A 14,651-nucleotide genomic window follows, 5' to 3' on the forward strand; every position below is an offset into this window, starting at 1 on the left:
ATTGCTTTATTTTGCTTTCTTTTCCTTTCAGAAATGGCATTTAACACATAGTTGCATAGATCAGCAAGGAATTAATCTAATTATACACTATACATGTTAATGAAACTTTTGAAATCAGAGAAGTTTTAAATGTGCAATGTTGTAGTAGAGATAATTAATATAAGATGTTGGAGTTAGAAGGACCTGTAAGAAGCAATGTCTGAATGAATTATTAGGAGGCTTAGATAAACAAAATCCTGATAGTAAACTTACTGCTTACAGCAACTACATTACTGTTGGCTTCACCTACTTTAGGCTGTCAGTAACTGTATATGTAACATGTAGGAGACAAGATTCTCAAAACAAGAAATAGAAAATGAGCATATAAGTTTATCGCAGTCCACAGAAAGGTAAAATTACATAAGTAACGCTCAGTCTTTTTAGAATTGGTACTGGACTTCAAACATAATAGAGTATAAATCTACAGGTGGCAGGATCAGTGTTCATAAATTATATCAACTGTTTACTAAATTACATTTGTTCTAAAGAAACACTTTACTGCAAAAAAGAAATAGAAGAAATCTGAATAGTATCTTTAAAGAAATTAGGACTTGAATAAATACTGTAAAAGAGGAGTCCTGTGAAAAGTCAGGCTGACTCCTTTGATAAGAATGTCAAGTATTTAGGGGTTTCCAAGCCTCTGATTTTCCAAATAATGGGGTCAACTTAAAAGCTGGTCGTAGAGCAGAACAGATTTCTTTAAAAGCTTTTAAACTGTTATTGCTTCAGAAGATTGTCATGGTTTTCAATAATGCAAAGAGAAAATTTTATTTTGTTGCTGGTTTAAGGGGCACCACTTCAAACTTCTCTAAATTGTTTTAGGGGAACCAGCTTGCAGACCTTTTGAAAAGCTGGGGAAGTGACTTCAAAGGGAAAAGAGTCTTTGTCCGCTAAGCAGGTTTACGACCACTGATGCAAACCCTAACTAAGGACTGAAAAGAATACTCAGTGCATCTTTATGGAGATTCTTAAGGAAGATGAACAAGTCAAATGAAATTAAAGATAGTTCAAATCCTAGCACTAATAACCAAGACACGCCAGTTTTACAGATGTGCTTTTCGGAGCATAGTACATAATAATATCCTTAGTCTACACCATTGCTGGATTGCTACTTGAAGTTGAATGCTGTAAGAATCTTAATACCACACTCACTTTGCAACAAATGTCATCAATGATTTATTTAAGTCACGGGAGGTATACATAAGGTTATTTTCCAGTAATGGACATAATACTTTACCTTTGCGGTAATCATTCAAATTATTTCAAAAGAACTCTCCTCCATTTCAGTAAATAATTTCTGCAAAGCTGTTTTCCCATAGAAGATAGCATAAAATATCACTCTTCCTTAAGTGACTAAAGTACATTTTAAATCATAAAATTCAAGCTTCAGAATATAAAAGAAGAGCACATGATATCATGTCAGCTTATGGTGATATTTCAGTGAAAAAATGTTAGGCGTTTGGAAACTACATTTAAAAAGGAACAGCAGGATTATAGCAAAGTCAAAACTTTCTTCTAGTTTAATGACATCCAGAAAAAGATATGCCTTGCTGGTTAACAAGAAATTGGTTTGTATTGCTGGGTCTTTCCCTGCTATTTTTTCAGCTTTGGTGATGTTACAAAACAAAACAGGATCATGACATTTTAAATCCATCCGTATAGTTCTAAAATGACCACTTTCTATATTTTCAGCGCTAAGCTGTAAGAGCTGAGCCAAATGTAGGAACTTATTTAAAGAAAAGTTATCTCCCTAAAAAGAAATCAAACTAGAGATAGACTGAAAAACTTATCTCACAATGAAATACATGAAATAGTCTTCCTACTATTTCTGGGTGAGATAATATTATGCAACACATTAAAATATAAAGTATTTGAGTATGCTCCTTTTTATGTTTTATGCTGAGAAGACAGTTAATTATGATAAGTCACAGACAGCCAAACAGTCATTTCTAAATTATTATTCTATGATTGCAGAGGCTGTAGGGCACTTTTAAATGGCAAATTAATTATGTGATTTTATGTCAATATAAAATCTGAATTAAATGAAGCATCAGTTAATCTAACTATCTTTTTACCTACTTCTTGCAAAAATAAGCGACCGAGCACTTTCTCAGAAAGAGACATCAACCAAACCAAGTTATATATATAAGAAAAGTCTTCTAAAAATAGTTTTACAATTTTCACAATTTTGAAGTTGCTTCACATGATAAAAATTGAGGAAAACAATAAAAGTTTTGACATCAATTTGAGAAGTACAAGTGCACTTACAGAATATATGACATTTGGACAAAAGTGCTTTCAGCAAAATGTAAGTAAATCAAGAAAACTAATTTGCTGCTAGGCTTCTATGTTGATTATATAGCAAGTTTCAGAGTTTAATTACATCAAAGTGATGACTGTCAAATATTATATGAACTCTGCATATTAACATTATTTACAGATCACACACAGTGAACACTTAAATAACAGCCAACTGGTTAAAAACCCATTTCATTGGAGCAGAAAGGCTAGCTCGTTGATGGATATGAGATCTTCCTAAAGTGATACCACACAATTTGAATAATCCTTCCTTGGTAAATATGCATTTTTATGTAACAATGTAATCTTTCCACATTATAGAGGAACTTCATTGTTGTCTGGTTCTTCACACGACACTCCATCAGCATTTCCTCTAATTCTTTCAAACTACTTCCCATCTGTTCAGACTTTTTTTACAACAGAAAGTACAACCTTATGCCTAGATGCAAGTTTTGTTTTTGCAAAAAACACTTTAACCGTACATTTTCTGAAAAAGGAACAATATCTTTGAACAACATATCATTCTATCCTGAAGCAAAATCTAAAAACATAAACCACAGAAGATGCTATATAGTGCTGTTACGTTTCTTCAGTAAAGAAACAAAAAATTAGATTTATCTTGTAGAATTCATTTCAGCAAATATAACACAGGAAAGCCTTACTTCACTCCTTCCCGCAGTCACACTGTGCAACAAGTGACTAACATTTATTCAGTACTAGTAAGAGATTTTTCATACACATCCTGTCAAGAGAACAGGTTCACCATGATTTCCAAAATAAACACAGTAAAGAAAAAGATTTAACAGGCCTTCATGAATGGGCTATTACAATTCAGAAGTTAGTAATCGCCAGCCTCTTAATTCCTACACCATGTGCAACGCGAAGCTTTCTGGAACGAGTTCACCCATACTGGGGATTCATCTGCTAGAAATCCTGGAAGTCATTCAGCAGGACTCCTCCCACTGAATACAGACCTTTTTGAAGCTCCTGAAAAGTATCTGCAGGTGAATATTCAGGGTCAGCGTACACTAATATTTTAATATTTGCACCATCCCAACTTCATAAACTGCTACTTAAATATCAGCTTTGAAGTTTTAAGACACTGTCATTTTTGTTTGAGAATGTTCTAAAACAGCTTTATGAAGGGGCTTTTTTTCCTTATGCTAAAAAAATAAAAAATCTATTTTCTTCCTCTTTCTCTCTTGTGGTTTATACTTACAACTATTCCATTACTTGGTGAGTCCAAGAAAAAAAACAACAAACCTCAACAGAAAAGGAAAAAACCTATCAAGCAATTATTCCAGTCAGAAATAGCACCTACTGCAGAATTGCTGTAAGATAAAAGACATCTTACAACATGCTAAAACTGAACAGTAGTTGAAATTTATATAGTATTTCATACCTTGCACAAAAAATAATCTGAGATGAGAGGTTTCATATGAGAATTCAGCTCAATTCAGCAGGTTGGGTTTGTTTTTTTCTGTTAAAATACTATATTAAAATAACTTTGTTTAAAATAAGAAAAATCACTGCAAAATAACACTGTTCCATAACAGCACGTATAAAAGTCTGTGCTTTAGCTATCTGATTGCTTCTTTAAAGTTAATTTCAAACCAATGCACCAATAGTGCATGGCACTAGATAGATGCTTACCAGCTTTTCATATCAATGTAGCTGGGAATACTGATGGCATACTCCAAATTTAGAGCATATATAAATTAGCTGGTTTTTTAAAAGTAACTGTTTTAAAACAGATGCTTTTTCAATGAAGCAGACCACAATTCTAATTACAGATAGTATTCTTGCACTCAGCGGAGTAATGCTTATCTCTGTGATGCCAGTGTTAATAGAATTTAGATCCAGAAACATTTACAAAATAATTTTCTGCCTGAGTTAGGATTATTGTATTGACCAAATAATTTTTGCAACATTTAAGTTGGTAATTTTATCCCAGAATATAAATTATTATATCTCCTGCATTACTCTCTTCTGTCTTACATGGTATAGACTTTGAACTGAATGGTTATCTTTCCCAGCAACCAAACAAGGTAAATAAATGTGATATATTAGTCCATCATCCCACCACTATGCATATGGTGCACATTAAGGTTGTATTCATTTACCATATGAATATAATTCCTTTTACCACATCAACTATTAGTTACAAGTTGTAAATATAGCATTGTTTTTCCTGGAACTCAAAGGTCTGCATTACATCATGAAGCACTAAATATCCTTATCCTTCTGGAGAATTTCATGCATATAGTTTTAGTGACACCTGAAGCTGTATACTGCCAAAAAAGCAGCATCCAAACTCTTTCTCTGTTTCCAGTCTCCAAATACATACTGCCTTCACTTGCGTCTGGATCGTGCCTCAAAACTTGCTCTACAATGTTATTTGTAATTACCTACTCTGACAAATCCTGAAACACAATCTCCCTTAGCCAGTTGAAAACAAGGATGATCCAGATGCTGCACTTAACACTATAGGACATACTTTTAGCCAAAACAAATATTTGTACCACACAAACTTACATGCTCGTCAGTACCAAATCACTATGATGATTTAAATGCTTTCTGAAGCATCAGTGAATGCTATTTCAAGTTCTTTTCAATGAAGACCATGTCCTCATATCTATCTATGACATGACTTTCTTGGCATTGTATAAATACAAAACTATATTGCTTAGGCAGCGTCACTGCAGATTTCCAGATATACCAGAATTCATCCACCTGTTACACCTCATCTTCTTTCGGTTTAAATATTCACAGGCTAGAACCTTCATTTATATGTGATTTCTAGAGTACTTGGAGGAATGAGGCCTCAACCTCCTTGAGGTATCAATGTGTTACAGTTTAAAAAAGAAATGACAGTGACCTTTTGTAGCTGTATAATTGAAGGCTCTGTTCTAGATTAATGCAAATAGTCCCAGTACTTGCTGCACTGGCTACATCGGTGCCCTAGGAAGATACAGGGAATTGTAGGACCACTTACAGCATCAGGGCCTCTGTCCATTAAGCTTTCATGAGGCTTTCAAGACTAACATCAAATATTGCAATAAATGTTAGGTAGAAGAATATTTAGGGGTTGCTACCCTTTTCAAAAGATGTTACAGATACTTTTCTAAGCTTTGTGGGTCTCCTCTATGAAATAAATTTTACTGAATTTGACTTACAAGAGGAATGGAAAAATTTAATATTGCACTTGCTAAAGCTCTAGTAAAAAATAAAAAAGTATTCCACCTCTTTTTACAGTCGCACTTAACAAAACACTCCTGACCTATTTCGATTTCAGTTCGTATGTTAACCTTAAATTCACATTGTATTTTCTCATTACAACTTTAATAAAAAGGATAAAAATTATACTACAAATGAAATCAAATTTTTTTGCACCAAATATGTGAAAATACATATAATTTAAATATTTTACTAGGCAGTGCTTTGGAGTCAGTCCCAAGATCAGCTTTCAACTCAATGCCAGCAGATGGTGCTAAAGGATTCCTTCTTTATATACAATAGTGTGCTACTTGTCCAGCCATTTTTGAGAAACAAAGAATATTTGTTATGTCTGCAGTTAAACAGTGTTAAAATAATACTGAATAATTTACTGGCTTTTTGTGAAGAAGGACTCACACAATAACATAATGTGTGCAGGGGTAAAAAATAGAAGTGCTACTGAACACCGAAAGGAGCACATGCAGACTGTTTTTAAACTCTCAGTGCTGTACTATCATAGAGCAACACTCTTTTAACAGACTGACTACAGTGAACGGCAGCTACCGCCTTAATAACTGCAGCAATTCCAAACATATTTTAGTATTTGGAGGCTCTGCAAATTTTAGCTGTGACAGTAGACCAGCATTTGACAGAAATTAACAATAACAGCAGAATTTCCATCACTAACTAACATGATTACTGATTCATGGACATTTTGATACCCCTACTACGTTGCATGATAAATGCAAGAGGGAACATTGACAGATAAGATTTTTACAACTACTTCCCAATTAATTTTTTAAGAAAAGAAGCTGTTATGCAAACTACTCCCAAGATTGTAGGGGGGGGGGGGGGGGGGGGAATCATTAAAATTCTAAATAAATATTTATGCTATAAACGTTCTTTAGAAATGTGGAACCTTATCTTCTCTATTATTGTTAGTTTTGAAATTGAAGATAAAAGTCAAGATCATGCAGAAACTTGGGAACCAAGATGCAGATTAATTCAAGATGAGAATAGGATGGGGGAAGAAGGCAAAGAGGGTCTTTTGCTACTAAGTTAACAGCAGACATACAACCTGCTTGAAATCAGTGTGTAGAGAGGCAAGGACGTACGCAAATCTTCATAGAATTCAGGTTTACAGGATTAGTGTGTCTAAGTACACAGAAATTTTTACCTATGACATTATTCTTCAATGAACCAACACAAAGATGCTCATCAGGTCATATTTTCAAAGTTTTAGTCAACTGCATTATCCACTTTAATTAATTATCAAACACTAACACTCACTTATAAAAATGTTATATTTTCAAACTGAAAAATGTGTGTAGCAGTTGATGAAATACAAATGTTTTATCTTTTGCTACGATTACTAATACAATTAAAACTAATGATTTCTCTATTCTCAAGACCATAGCTTTAATTTAATAATAATGTTAATTGATAAAAAGTCTTTCAGGTATTCAAATACTTATTTAAGAATTATAGCTATATATATAAAAAAAAAAAATCAATCAAATTACAGGGTTTTTTAAAAGTAGCTTGGATAGCAGCTAGACTGTTCTTCGGCAAGACAGGAAACTGGTGATTAAATTTTGAATCCTTTGGGAGATTTCATATTTTAGAAATTGAAAAAATTACATATTTTAAAAATTTGTATTTGAGGAGGATATTCTACATGTTAGCAATAGTAAAAGCGTTCAAGGAATCCTCTCAATTAAATCTCAGTTAAATAGAGTAATTGTTTTGTTCAAGTACGAAATCACATGCTTCATTCACACATGTGCCCTGCTACACAGCTACACTACTAAGAGCATTTAATTTCTCTAACACGCTTCAGAAAACCTGAATATAGTACCCTCTAAAAAATATAAAACTATGCAATGAAAGCACCCCCATAATCCTCAGGATGCAAATGTGATACATACAGAAAGTAACATTTTCTAGTTTTATGAGCTAACATAAAGGAGGTAATATAATTTGTTTTATTCACGTATGTGTGGAAGATCAATGCAATAACTCAGAAGAGATCACATTAGTATTAGTAGTAGTAATACAGTTATACACAGACTGTACATTTCATTAGTACTGAATACTTTTATTGGTTAAGCCTTAATTTCATTAAGCAAATCCAATTTCTAAATTAGACATCTTTTTGTTTTTCAAAATATGAAAACTAAAAAATAATTATGAACAAATCCATAGGCATTTTGAAAGAACAGAACAGTCTCTTCACATTCTATTAATATAGTACAAGAATAGCAGAAAAGTGCTTTATCTTCACCTTGACTATGGAAATGCCTACCATTTTATAAGCACAAACAATTTTATAAACAATATTAAGACAATAAATTCACCACTGTAAAACTCCCCTTCATGAAAAGTACAACCAAACAAAATGATTACAGCGGAAAATCAAAAACGTTGAAGACATAGATTGACATTCACTTCTCTGATTGGCCTCTACCTGGTAGGTATAGGGCTTATTAAGAAGGAGGATTGGAGAAAATAGGATATTCCAATTACAAAGACATTTGTTGGCAAAGGAATACAAGTATGTGTGTAGCAAGCAATTTGGTGGCAGTTTTTAATATATAAGCAACAGCTAGAGATGACCTAGATATGATTATAACCAATATAGCAAAACATCAAAAACATGGTGGTGAAAGGAACTTAAATGAAAGTGCGGAAGATATGAGAGTGTTCAATATGCTTTATAAGGGAAAGAACAAGGACAACAAGATAATTTTCAAAGTATTTTGGGGAGACAGGTTTCAATAGATATAGAACACTGTTCTGTAAGATCTCATGGGAAGTTAAGTCTACAGAGAAAGAAAGGAAAAGGTAATAAGGATACTAGCAAAACCCACTCCAATACAGCAGAAAGATAAGACAGACAAGATACCAGCGGGCAAAACTGAAAGTTCTCGAGTGACTGTTACACAGGAAAGTCGGGCAGAAAGTTCAAAATAAGTGAGATTTTTCTGAACCCGTGTAAGAGGCAAGGTATGAGCAAGCAGGGACAAACCCAGGATAGCCAAGCATAGAAGAGATGCAACTAACAGTGACAGAACAGTCACTCTAGAAACACAAAAATATGTTTTCCTGAGGAGTTGGTCTGTTATTAAGAGCAAGCAATACCAATAGATGATGCCACACATTTAGAAGTATTTCACTAAAAGTCTTCAATAATTTTTTATTAAAGCCAACTGCAGTCAGGCAGCAAACATATGTAAAAGCAGCAATGAGAACTGTTGTCTCAATTAGAGACTACCTAACTGAGTTAAATGTTTGGGACTCAATTGGCCTGATAATACAGATTTAATGCTACTGTGAAAATAAAACTACGTAATCCCAGAGTTGTAACTGTTGTTTTATGGGTATTGGGTGAGGTTCTGCAAGACTAAAGAAAAGTCTTGTGTTGTTTAAGAAGCAGGAAAAGGAAAACTTAGGAATTGAAGAATGGGCTGCTTCATCCCAACAAACAGAAAAAATACTGGCAAAATGTTTATATTTCTGTTTACATGCACACACACACACAGAATTTCCTAGAAGAAAAGAAGATGAGTAACAGCTGATATGGATTTGTTATGAACGAATCATGTCAATGCAATTTTTTTTCTTGCAATGGCAGAGTAACAGGACTTGTGTTCAGGGAGACATCATGTATTTTGACTTTAGTAAGGAGTCTGGCACTGTTTCACATGGGCAATTTCTTAAGGAAAATAGGGAAGCACATATTTAGAAGATACTACTATACATCAGATGAAAAGCCAGTTGGAAAGCGATATTCAGAAAGCTATTGACAGGCATTTCTGAACTGTGTACTATCTATTTTCTTTAATGACCAGTTTAATAGAGTAAGACTGCAAATTACATTTGCAGACATGAGTTGCTGCAAGTCTGCTGGAGGACAGGATGAGAATTCAAAAGCAGTTTGACAAATTTGAGAAACGGTCTAAAAAGAATACAATTCAGAATGTTTAAAGACAAGGTTCCACAGTCAAACTACACAGAGGAAGAGAAACAAATGAGTAGATGGTGATTCTTCAGAAAAGACTGAAATTTATATTGGTTCATACACTTAAAAGAATTAACACCGTCATGCTGGTTTGAAACAGATACCCATGGGGATGTGAAAAGTACTGGTCTGTAAAACAGGTTGTTTTCTACTTATTACCGGAAAGGCTTCAACTGCATTGCTGAGTCTACTTTGAGGAAGACAGACAACTGAAGAAGAGAGGAACACATAAAAAAAAAAATAAAAATCAGAGGTCAAAACCCCCATAACTTATGGCAAAAGACAGAAAGAATTGGGTTTTTAAATCTGGAAGCAAAGAACTGCAGGTCACAATAATCCAAATAACTGGAAGTTGTTGCAAGGAGAAAATAAATAATCTGTTCTTTATAAAGAGAATAAATATATAAGAAGTGATAGAATGCAACTGCTGCAAAAAAGAACAGGATACTAGGCTGAACACTGGGAAAAGACTGCTAATGATAGGGCTTCTAAGGCCCAAAAATATATTTGCCTAAGTTTTTAACAGAAGGTTGGACAAACATTAGTCAAGATTGGTTTTGGTGTAGTTAAGCCTTCTTTGGGAAAAGAGAATGGATCAGGTGACCAAAGCTCCTGCCCGCTCTGTTTCCTACGGTGCTGTGATTACAAAGTAAAATGCAATCCCTCAACCTAGGAAATGTCCAAATACTAAGAGTTGCCACTTGAGCTTCAAAGCCAGAGTGGGATCTGAAAGTGATGCACACCATTTGTATGCAAATGAATTCTCTCGTCTCTTTTCTCCAGCCATCACACACAGTTCCTCCCCTCACCCCCCACTTCTCGCCTCCCCTCCACCTCCATCGCATTAGGCTGGGCAAGCGCAAAACGTGGCATCTTTCTGCAAGTACACTGCCCTCTTGCAGTAACCTCTACACGTTCTACCACCCTATTCAGGAACGCAAGTCTTGAAGCATAATGTCACGTCCCCAAGTGGTCCCTTGCTATTAGATTGGAGCCTCTAAATATGCAAAAGCCAACCTTGTGATACAGATCACACATGGGCTTCAAGGGGTACAAGGGGAGGGTGACATCCTCTCCCTCCTACCTCCTCCACTTCCCCAAAGCAAGCCACATGCCAAGGAGAGAAAAATAAAAGCCCCTTATGCTATCCAAAGCGACTTTACCTCTCCCCAGTAAATTATGCTAATTAATGTGAGCTCAAAATGGCTCAGAGCTATTCTAAAGGATACAACTATTTCAGATCCTCTGCTCTGTTCTGAATTATTCCTCGGCTCAGTCAGAAATTGTCCACAGAAACATTTCTGCATCAGAAAGGGCCTGTGCACCAAAGTGAAGTACTGCCATGCTTCTACATTTTCAAAAACAATTAGTTTAGAAAGAAAAAAACCCCTACATTTGATCAAAGAGCATGGTGAAATATTTTTTGAATTTCAGGTTTTAATTTGAGAAGGAAAAAAGGACTTAACCTAAATGTAATCAAGCTGTTTTGTGAAGAATAAAAATAGTTTCCAGCAGATGTGTCCCATGTAGGAATTTCATATCTTCGAGATTTAAGTTCATCAAACTTGGTTTACATTGATCAATGCATTCCAGAGTTATTAGGGAGAAACTAAACAGTGAGACTGCATAGGTGTAATTTCTTTAAGTCAGTTTAAAAGTTAAAAATTAAAGAATGTAAATAATGAATATTTCAGTAACATATATCTTCTGTTAAACCACAAATGTAAAGAATTTTTCCATACAGTCCAGTTGGCCAGAAAATTGTCCTTGATAAAGAGTATCAAACAAAACACTTATTTATCACGTATGCCACAGTCCACCTGGCTTGTCAGCTTGAGTTAAGTACCATTCTAAAATATGAATATATGCAGCCAGAGATCAAGAGCTCTGTGCTTCCTAAAGTAATGAAACCAGATAAAGGAGCCTAAATAAAATGTAACTGGTGAAGTAATGGGTGTCCAATGGGATAGTATTTAGAGTAGCTTGATCATACTAGTCTGCTGATTGATGTATATCAGAGGCAACACGTACTATGAAAGGAGGAAAGAAATGCTCCTGGTTTAGATTATTTTTGTTGAAACTACTCTGGCATCACGATTTGGTACAGTGCCATTGGATGCATGTTGCTGTGAAGTCATTTTCAGATGGAAATTAGAGACAATTAAATAGAGAAAAAAAAAAAAGGAAATAAGTATCAACTTTGACAGTATCAACAGTGACAGTATCACTTTTCCAGTGAATAGTGCTCATTGAAAGCATGAATAAACTATATTTTGAGGTAAAAAATCACAAGCTTCAAATACAAAAAGTCATCAGACAAGTCAAACATCTAGCATCCCACAAATGGATGGAAGTTACAGTTGCAGTAATAGGGCTCAAAACCCAACAAGTCTGCTGGTGCTTTCCATTTCTGACAAAATCAGAACTAAGCAGAAACAGCTCTTCTTATTTGCCTTTTCAAAAAAAAATTTGACTGAACAGAGATGCCTGTAGAAAGCTATTTCTGGGAAAAATTAAACCCACCAGATTACCATCTCTTTGAAGCAGAAACTCTTTTACTATACACATGTCTAGGCCTATGTTCAGTGCCATGAGATTCCAATTCATAACAAAGGCTTCCAGGCATGCTGTATCACCAAAAAAACCTACATAATGGCAACTAGTAAACATAGGAGCCATTGCATGGCCCTAAAAGTACAAGTTTAATAGGACTGCAAACAAAGGGACTTACCAGGTAGCTATTGTTTGATTTTAAACAGTAGTTAAAATAGCCTAGCATTAACTTTGAAAACCGCAAAATTCAATACGTTAGAAATTTGCATTTGAGAAGACAGTCAACAGATTGTAACAAAATCTACCTATTCTAGTTACATACTAGGTACAAATTCTCAGCATGTGATCTGTTAAGGTCATAAAGGAGCCTACAGCCTCAAGGTCTTGTTCAAAAAGCAGGCAAGCCTGGCAAAGACTCAACAAGAACAACTTCTCAGGACAGGCCTAGGAATCTACAAAGATGGGCTGCACTTGCAGGCCTTGAAAACACTATGAGGAGACACCTACAAATGTTCATTGCTTCACACCAGTAAAATATTTAGGGTTTCCTCCTCAAAAGGGCAGTTTTGTTCTTTAGGATTTACAAGCTTGCTTGACTGTCTTAAGTTCCCTTCTCAAAAAGACTTTTTGGAGTTCCCAAGTTTACAAGCTCTGCAAAAATAGTGCAGAGTTTGCATTTTCTTTAAATTGATAGATTGCAAAATATGTATAAAGTGTTCACAGAGATTTTGTCCCTCAACGAAAGCTGTAGTTATTTAAAGATGCTCATAAAGTTCTGCTAGTCACATCCCAGAAAAGCTCCCATTTCTTGAATCAGACCGTTGGAAGGATAATGGGGATGGTTTGCTCCCATCCTCTGTTTGACAATTCTGTAACTGTGTGAAATGAACTTCTGCATCTTGTGCAATTTTTGAATAGTTTTCACAGTAAACACCAAATAATTTGCAAGTTAAATTCAGATATTCATTCTGATATTAATTAGTTGTGCTTCCTCAGAATAGTTCATGGGATGTCATTTCAGTCAAACCACCTATTTTTTTTTCAAATACCTCCAGTTGAGTAACAGATTGAGTATGGAACACACAACTTCACCAAATTGATTGATTTGGAAGATGTCAGATATTGTTTACATCATATGAAATAGTATGCTAGTTATAGTTGCAATATATGCCAGCTACAACAACTCTTCTTGTTTTCCAGATGCCAATTTCGTCCTCTGCAGACAGCAGGTATGTTTCTACTAGTACTTAAACAGGGTCAGAGAAGACCGTAAGTGTATGGCAGAAAACCTAACAAACACACTTCTGAAGACAGACAGAATATACTGCTTCTCACCTTTTCTCTTCAGAGCATTTTTTTCTTTTGGCTGAACAGGGAGAACAGGACCACTGTTTTGCTGTGATGCGCTCCTCTATTCACATATCACAGCTCTCAGCACCAGCTGTCTCGAAAGGCTCTTACTCCTGTGAACTGGCTCACTCAGGCTTTTTGTCAAGCTGCATGTCTGCTGCCTTCTTTGCTTTGGGCATCAGGAATTAATTTTTTGTGTGGAGTGAAACTGGCACAATAACCAGATCACTTTCTACCTTTCCTGTTATATAATACAGGCACAGCAGGGTTGAACAGTCATAGCATTTCATTGTTTTCCGGAGAAAATTATGAGTTAAAGAGAGAATCTTCATGTGTAAAAAGATTTGGCATTTCCTGGGAAATGGTGCAAGATGGAAGAGATTAAATTCTTTGGCAAGTGCAAGGTGAGTTTGGGTGGGGAGGGGTTAAAACTGAATTAGTCTGAAGCAGGGTTATTCTGACTTATTAGTTTAGTTATACGGTATGAGCCCTGTTTCTTGCACTGGAACCAATTAAAATGCCTAGTATGTGAGAGCAAGCATTAGGCACGTAGCACCCTACCAAAGTGTTAAACGAATAAGTTTTAAGCTTGCTTCTTTAATCCGTCCCACGTGTCTCTCCTCCTTTCACCTAAGTGTCCTGCTCAGGCCATTACACATCTCATTACAATGACCTTAGTCTAAGTTAAAATTCACTGTCTGTGTAACTCTATTGATAGCTAAGGTACTGCTGTGAGAACCTACATGCGTAAGATTACAGTTGAACAGAATACAGTCTGCACTGGAGCAGTGTACAGTCTTTTTTCTTTTAAACAACTCAAGTACAGGTATTTAATGAAATCGTCATGTTGAGAGGAAAAGATTTACTCAGATTGAACAGGAAATATAAAAACCGAGTTCCCTTCTCTCAGTCCTGGAGCCACCCCTTCCCAATTGAATGAGAGACAAGAAAAAAAAAAGTATTTGTAATGTTCAGTATCCTATAACTTTAAAAATTAGTTCTACTTGTGCTGAAAAGCAAGCACTGTTTACCCTCAATTCTTTAAACTAGATCTAATCACAACTACAAAAAAACCCCCACCGTACTTTGACATTAATGTTACTGAAAACTTTGTCATGCAAAGTGTTCACTCAAGCCATTTTTAGAAAATGTCCTTATAAAACAGGTTTTTCTG

General features: G+C 35.2%; 1 protein-coding gene across 4 annotated transcripts in view; it reads right to left on the minus strand.

Annotated features, from left to right (window-relative positions):
* Positions 1 to 14,651, minus strand: part of LRBA (LPS responsive beige-like anchor protein) — a 434,838-nt gene that overhangs the window by 15,155 nt on the left and 405,032 nt on the right. The window lies entirely within an intron of this gene.

The sequence above is a fragment of the Accipiter gentilis genome, chromosome 12, assembly GCF_929443795.1.
Source record: "Accipiter gentilis chromosome 12, bAccGen1.1, whole genome shotgun sequence".
NCBI lineage: Eukaryota > Metazoa > Chordata > Aves > Accipitriformes > Accipitridae > Astur > Astur gentilis.